The sequence below is a fragment of the Acanthochromis polyacanthus genome, chromosome 24, assembly GCF_021347895.1.
Source record: "Acanthochromis polyacanthus isolate Apoly-LR-REF ecotype Palm Island chromosome 24, KAUST_Apoly_ChrSc, whole genome shotgun sequence".
Classification (NCBI taxonomy): Eukaryota; Metazoa; Chordata; class Actinopteri; family Pomacentridae; genus Acanthochromis; species Acanthochromis polyacanthus.
Window position 1 is genome coordinate 4,973,291 of NC_067136.1, and position 6,291 is coordinate 4,979,581.

General features: G+C 43.3%; 1 long non-coding RNA gene across 2 annotated transcripts; it reads right to left on the minus strand.

Annotated features, from left to right (window-relative positions):
* Nucleotides 1–2,694: 2,694 nt before the first annotated feature.
* On the minus strand, nt 2,695–5,648 carry LOC127532571 (uncharacterized). Of its 2 annotated transcripts, XR_007940075.1 has the most exons (3): nt 5,287–5,648; nt 3,214–3,311; nt 2,695–2,863 (listed from the first exon to the last, which is right to left on the minus strand). It is a non-coding gene; the product is annotated as an uncharacterized LOC127532571 (long non-coding RNA). The 2 variants fall into 2 exon arrangements; XR_007940074.1 differs by lacking the exon at nt 5,287–5,648 and having other exon boundaries at nt 3,214–4,597.
* Nucleotides 5,649–6,291: the final 643 nt, after the last annotated feature.

Consider the following 6,291-nt stretch of genomic DNA (forward strand, 5'->3'; position numbering starts at 1 on the left):
GACTGAGACCAAGCTTTCTGACACTCGGCAGCACATTTCTCTCCAGAATGCCTTGATAGTCTTCAGATTTCATCGTACCTTGCACACTTTCAAGACACCCTGTGCCAGATGCAGCAAAGCAGCCCCAAAACATTACTGAGCCTCCTCCATGTTTCACCGTAGGGACAGTGTTCTTTTCTTCGTATGCTTGGTTTTTGAGTCTATGAACATAGAGTTGATGTGCCTTACCAAAAAGCTCCAGTTTGGTCTCATCTGTCCAAAGGACATTCTCCCAGAAGCTTTGTGGCTTGTCAACATGCATTTTTGCAAATTCCAGTCTGGCTTTTTTATGAGTTTTTTCAGCAGTGGTGTCCTCCTTGGTCGTCTCCCATGAAGTCCACTTTGGCTCAAACAACGACGAATGGTGCGATCTGACACTGATGTACCTTGGCCTTGGAGTTCACCTTTAATTTCTTTGGAGGTTGCTCTGGGCTCTTTGGATACAATTCCAACGATCCGTCTCTTCAATTTGTCATCAATTTTCCTCTTGCGGCCACGTCCAGGGAGGTTGGCTACTGTCCCGTGGGTCTTGAACTTCTGAATAATATGAGCCACTGTTGTCACAGGAACTTCAAGCTGTTTAGAGATGGTCTTATAGCCTTTACCTTTAAGATGTTTGTCTATCATTTTTTTCGGATGTCCTGGGACAATTCTCTCCTTCGCTTTCTGTTGTCCATGTTCAGTGTGGTACACACCTTTTCACCAAACAGCAGGGTGACTACTTGTCTCCCTTTAAATAGGCAGACTGACTGATTATGAGTTTGGAAACACCTGTGATGTCAATTAAATGACACACCTGAGTTAATCATGTCACTCTGGTCAAATAGTTTTCAATCTTTTATAGAGGTACCATCATTTTTGTCCAGGCCTGTTTCATTAGTTTGTTTTTTTAAATAATTATGTTAATCAACAATTCAAAAGTAATGGCTGTTTTTGATTATTTAATTTTCAATAAATTTTTATTTATTGTTACTTTTGTGCGTTTCAAGTGATTTCAGTGAGAATTGTGGGTTTTTCCTTCTTTAACTGAGGGGTACCAACAATTTTGTCCACGTGTGTACTTGCTTCTCTTCACTGGCTTCCTGTTAAATCCAGAATAGAATTTAAAATCCTTCTTCTGACATATAAAGCTCTTAATAACCAATCTCCATCATATCTTAAAGATCTGATAGTACCTTATTATCCTAGTAGAACTCTTCGCTCTCAAGCTGCAGGCTTACTTGTTGTTCCTAGAATTTCTAAAAGTAGAATGGGAGGCAGAGCCTTCAGTTATCAGCTCCTCTCCTGTGGAACCTGCTCCCAGTTTGGGTTCTGGAGGCAGACACCCTCTCTATTTTTAAGACCAGGCTTAAAATGTTCATTTTTGACAAATCTTATAGTTGGGGCTGACTGGGTGACCCACAGGGGTTCGGCTTGTGTCTTCATTGCACAGCTGACTCCTTCTTGGACGTCCCTTCGTTCTGCCTCTAGTCATGCTGCTATAGGCCTATAGGCTGCTGGGGGACTTTTCTTGACGCACTGAGCCCTTCTCTATCTACCTTTACATTTAATATGTATACCGTTATTGCAGTACATTCACTCTGTTTCCCCCTGTGCTATTTCTCCGAGTGTCCCTGGTCCCAGAGCTGGATGCTTCAGATCTGCGGTTGATGTTCCACCAGCTGGTCCAGTCTCCACCATGTCCACTGTGGGATGCTGCTACTGACCTTCCTCCAGCCCTCTGCTTCCAGCTGCTCATTTCCACCAGTCTGCTCTGCATCGCCTTCACTATACTGTTATGCTAACTTACATACTGTTTGAATTTTACTGCTAGCTATATATGGAGTATGTTTAATGTCAGAGCCGTACATCATCAGAGTAAACTATGAGTCAGTTTTCAATGTTAGCTTATACTTTGTCTGTGTCACATATCCTGTCATACATGTATCCAAATGTGTGTTGTGTTTTCCTTGCTTTCCCACCCCTCCCTCTTCTCCCATCCCTCCCCCTTGCCCTCCTCTGTCCTTCTCAACCCCCCCGGCCAGCAGGCAGATGGGTTCCCCCTATATAGAGCCGGGTTCTGCTCGAGGTTTCTTCCCTGTTAAAGGGTGTTTCCTTGCCACTGTCTCCTTTGGGCTTGCTCTGGGGGTCAGGCATTTGGGTTCTGTAAAGCGTCTTGAGACGATTTGACTGTAATTGACGCTATATAAATAAAATTGAATTGAATTGAATTAAAGTTCAAATTGTCCTCTTTTATATCACAAATATAAACTAATCAATAATCATTTCTGATGACAGGTTGAAGATGCTGTGTCCAGTGGGCTAACTCATCCTGCACGGATGAACAGCGGCTCTGGAATGTGGGGACTCAGAGGAACCTCGGCTCAAAGCGACTGATAGGACATCTGCATACCTGTCTGTCTGTCTGCCAAACCCACCTCTGCTTCAGTCCAGCCAGCATCCTGCAGAAACTCTTTTCCTCCTACAAAAATGCACTTTTTCCTTTATCTCAATCTTTCACTTCATAAATAAATTCCATTACTTTTATAAACCAAATTCTGTGTTGATGTCTACACTTAAGGCCACACTCAGTCATTACAGCAGTAAGTGTTTTAAAAAATAAGTATTTGTAACAAACACATTGATAACATTTGTTAATAACAATTTACAAACAGGTCAGAAATGTTTAGGTTTATTACAGTTATACTGTAAAGATGTCAGATGTCAGGGCTTCAGATGGAGTGATGATCTTGCTGCATAGCTGTGTTCAGAGACAGACAGATCCTCCCACTGATGGGAATGTGCTCATCCTTCTCCTCTGCATCCTTGATGCTGAGTGTCATATCTAAGTTACAAAAAACACAATGAAAATGTTTTTTTATTAGGAATTAAACTTCAACCAGAACATCCACGGGTCATGTGAGTGTTGCTAAGATCCACATAACGACAAGTAGTACAGACTAGCAAGAATTAAAAACACTGAGACTGACCAACGCTGCAAACTTTAAGTCTTACAAGTATCCAGAAATAATGTAAGCTACATTAAGACTGATCACAGTGTTCAAAACCATCTTAATACAATTTAAAATGTCATTTTAGAAATGGTTTCAGTTAATTGTTCATAACTGATCATTAAATGTAATCACAGCATGGATCATGGGAACTTTACGTCAGGCTAAACAATATCTCACTCACCCCTATCTGACAGCCTCTTCAAAGCCCGCCGTGGCTTCTTTACTGGAGCATCATAGCCGAGCCATTTCTCGGGGTAAGGGTGCTCCTCTGTCGGCTCTCTGTCCACAAAATGAAACGAACATACATAAGGGCGCTTCGGTGGGCCCTTAAGGTTTAGCGCTTTCAGCCACAGCCGCATGTGCTCCTCATCTTTGGATGTAGATTATAAGGAGCCCCACAACACTCCCATCTCTCCACATGATGCTCAAAACAGGTTTGTTTCAAAAACTCTCTCCTCTTGGCCCAGTTATTATGGCAGCCTCGACATCTTGATGAAATAAAATCGCTAGCTGGTTAGCTTACACCGCTCGTTCCTTTTGTTGACAACTGCACCTCCGGTCTGAAGTGGAAATCACAGGACAAAATGCTGTAATGTGGCGCCGCCCTGGCGAAGCTGCAAAATAAGGTGAATACATAGAAAGGCTAGATGGCTGATGGGACTTTCACCGCCGTCGTCACCGGTCGGCCATCTTACCGAGGGGGACTGTTCTGGAGCGCTCTATAGTAGTGGATGGAAGGTGAGCGACTACACAAACAAAAATACACTTAACTTGCTGAATTCTTGACGGATTTACAAACGGTTTGATTTATTAAAAACCTTACTAACATGGCTATGATTCAGGCCGCACAGACCTGTTGAAATTGCAGTTTTTTCTTTTCAAAAATCGCTGCATAGTTGTGTGTTTGTTACTGTAGATCATTCAGATGAATGCATCTCAGATGTGTCCTAAGTCACTTGCCGTACTTACCAGTGCTCTACTTACCTTATCCCAGTGGATCACAGTGTAATGCTGCTGCCCTGAGTTCAAATAAAGCTTCTGTTGACTGCAAAACAACTTCATATACTCATTTCAACATGGTGTCAGAAGATCTTCAGACCTGCCTGTTGTGAGTTTTTTTTTTTTGCATTTTCCAGCAAGTTTTTTGTCGAGCGTTGGACATCGACTTAAAGCGGTTGCTAACGAGCCATGGCAGAGGGATTTCGCCGACCGGACCCGCTCGTTTTTGAAGGAGACATCGCCGAGAGTTGGCGCGTGTTTAAGAGGGATTATGATATCTTCATCGAAGCTGCTCACGCCGACAAGCCTCCCAAGACAAAGGCATATATCCTCCTCAATCTCGCAGGAGCAGAAGCCATCGAGCGGGAGCGTTCATTTGTCTACGCGGCAGAAGTTAGGGCGCCAGGAGACAATGGAGCCGTTCTGGTCCCAGCCGAGTCCAGAGAAGACCCTGAGTGCCTGAAACGGAAATTTCGGGAGATGGGCAACCCACAACATAATAAAACAATGGAAAGACATGAATTCCACACCCGAAATCAGAAACAAGGTGAGACAATTGAAGCATTTATCAGTGACTTGAAAATTAAAGCTAAGAATTGCCACTTTGGAGAGTTGACAGATGAGCTTATCTGTGACAGAATCGTCTGTGGCATAAACAATGACAGCATTCTCAAAGCCTTGCTACGTGATAGTGATCTTACTCTGACAAAAGCTATATCTACTTGCCGTATATATATGAAGTGACCGAGGAGAACACGAGGGCATTAACAAAGCAGTCAGCAACTGTAGATGCACTACAGCCCAACTCCGCTAGAGGGCAGCAAAGACCACGGTATAACCATTCAGGAAAGCATGATGCCAGGTCCATCACAAACTGCAGTAACTGTGGGGGCGACCACATAGCGCAGAGGGACAAAGAAGTGCTGCAAGTCCAAACAAGCATATCAGAACATGGAAAAGAGAAGCTTTTGTCCAGCCCTATTTCATTAGTTTGTTTTTTTAAATAATTATGTTAATCAACAATTCAAAAATTATGGCTGATTCTGATTATTTAATTTTCAATAAATTTTTATTTATTGTTACTTCTGTGAGTTTCAAGTGATTTCAGTGAGAATTGTGGGTTTTTCCTTCTTTAACTGAGGGGTACCAACAATTTTGTCCACGTGTGTATGTCACGCTGCACATAAATGACAAGCCAGTTGAAATGAAGGTAGACACAGGAGCAAAGTGCAACGTTATTGCTAAAGAAACCTACCAGCAGATGTCAGGCGCGACCATCTCACCACCTGGCAAGACCACAAATCTAGTGGCATACGGAGGCAACAAAATAGAAACTGCAGGTTCTGTCACACTGCCTTGCTATCTAAATGGAGAGCAACACACACTACCTTTCTTCCTGGTGGACCGTGACGTCACACCACTATTGGGATTTCGTGCATGTTTGCGTCTTGGACTGGTTACTTTGAGTCCTCATGTTCATCAGATCAGCACAGAGACCAAATTGGACTTTGTAGAACATATCAAAGAACATTACAGGGATGTGTTCAGTGATGAACTAGGAGAACTGCCAACCACCTACTCGATGACATTGGATCCAGCTGTTCAGCCAGTTGTTCGCCCAGCACACCGCATCCCCTTAGCAATGCAAGATCGTGTAAAAGCTGAACTGGACAACATGACTAAAAAAGGAGTCATAACTCCTGTTTCAGAGCCAACAGACTGGGTTTCATCCATGGTTGCAACACACAAAAAAGACAAAGAAGAAATAAGACTGTGCATCAACCCCAAAGATCTGAACACAGCTTTAAAGAGACCCCACTACCCGATGTGTAGTGTGGAGGAAGTTACCACCCAAATGTCTGGTTCATCCCTGTTTTCAGTGCTTGATGCCAAGAACTCCTTCTGGAAAATAAAGCTCGACCACAAGTCATCACTACTCACCACATTCAGTACGCCATTTGGGCGTTACAGGTTTCTCTGAATGCCATTTGGCATAAATTCTGCCAGTGAAGTCTTCCAGCGTTCAATGGAGCAACTATTTGCTGGATACCCATGCTGCATCATCGTGGATGACATCATTGTGGGAGGTCATGATGCTGCAGAACATGATGCCAATCTAAAAAAAAGTGCTCGACCGCTCACGAGAGATCAAGCTCAGACTCAATCCGCAAAAGTGCAAGTTCCGCCTCGATCAAGTCTGCTCTGTGGGTCATGTGTTCTCAAAAGAAGGATTAAAGGCTGACCCCACAAAGACTGAAGC